We start from the raw sequence: 1177 nt of genomic DNA on the forward strand, positions 1-1177 counted from the left end.
GGGCCGCACTGCCACCTGGGGCCCTGCTGGCGTGCCAGGGAACAGACTCTCAGGAGCTGGAAACAGGTGAACGTCTAGCCGGAAAACTGAAGGGCATCTTTACAGACACAATCCCAAACCTGTACTTGTGCAGCTGGAACTTGGCGTGCAGAGGAAATGTCTCAGACACTGCCTTCAAGGCTTGTCCGAGGGAGGGCTCTCCTCTCCTAGGACCTCTGTGACAAAGCTGAACTGTGTAGGATGTAGATTTGAGGGCTTGAGCTTCTGGCCCTGCTGATGGAGAGGTTGGAACTGGAGCATCTCCTGTGGCAGCGGATGGCAGCGGCCAGGGGAGCTAGATCATGGTGCACAGGGGACCTGTGCTTTGGTGAGCCAAACCGTCTCTTCATCAGTGGAGGTGACCTGCGCCACATGGGAGGGGTGGCAGCATTTTCCTGGGAGGGCTGTCACTGGGGAGCTGGCTGAGGCCAGGGAGCCACACAGGAATGGCGATTATGTCCTGGCCATCCATTTGTCCTCCCTCCATGTGCTTCAGCACCTTTTCAGCTTCATCTGGATTCTCCAACCCCACGTAGGCATAGCCCTTGGACAGATGGGGGTGCATCCTTTCTATGGGCATGTCCATCATTTCAGTTTCCCCACAGGTGGAAAATGTCTCCATGATGTGATACTTGGTCACATTCCTGGCGAGCCTCCCATTATGGACTTTCGTGGGTTCAGGGGAATAACTCCGTCTTTTCCTCTCCTTTTCATCTATTTAGGTGGCTTGGATTTGGATTGGAAGTGCAGCCTATTGTCACATCTGTGCCGAGAAGGGCTCAGAGAGCCAGAGGAGCAGCTGGAGCTGCGGGTTGTGTGGCGACTTCCTGGGCAGCTGGATGCCAAGGGGGAGCTGGAGCCACTGCTGGAGCCTGTGCTAGGACTGGAACCTGAACTGCAGGCTGTGTAGGCCTTGCACTGGTACTGCTGCCATCCCTGGAAGCACTGTGCCTCTTCTGAGTCTTATCCCACTGTGGTCCTTGGTGACCCCTTGATCTTTACTGTGATCCTTGAACTTCTCATCAGAGCGGTCTTTGAGGTTGGTGGGAGAGGAGGCCATCTTCCCACTGTGACCTCCTCCCGCTCTCCTGAACGGTCTCCAATGGCTTTTACTAGACAAGTGTGAAGTGGGAATGTA

General features: G+C 55.3%; 1 pseudogene; it reads right to left on the reverse strand.

The window, feature by feature from the left end:
* Positions 1–206: 206 nt before the first annotated feature.
* Positions 207–1099, reverse strand: LOC102477040 (RNA-binding protein with serine-rich domain 1 pseudogene; annotated as a pseudogene).
* Positions 1100–1177: the final 78 nt, after the last annotated feature.

The sequence above is a fragment of the Tupaia chinensis genome, unplaced genomic scaffold (assembly GCF_000334495.1).
Source record: "Tupaia chinensis unplaced genomic scaffold, TupChi_1.0 Scaffold146050_1, whole genome shotgun sequence".
Lineage (NCBI taxonomy): Eukaryota > Metazoa > Chordata > Mammalia > Scandentia > Tupaiidae > Tupaia > Tupaia belangeri.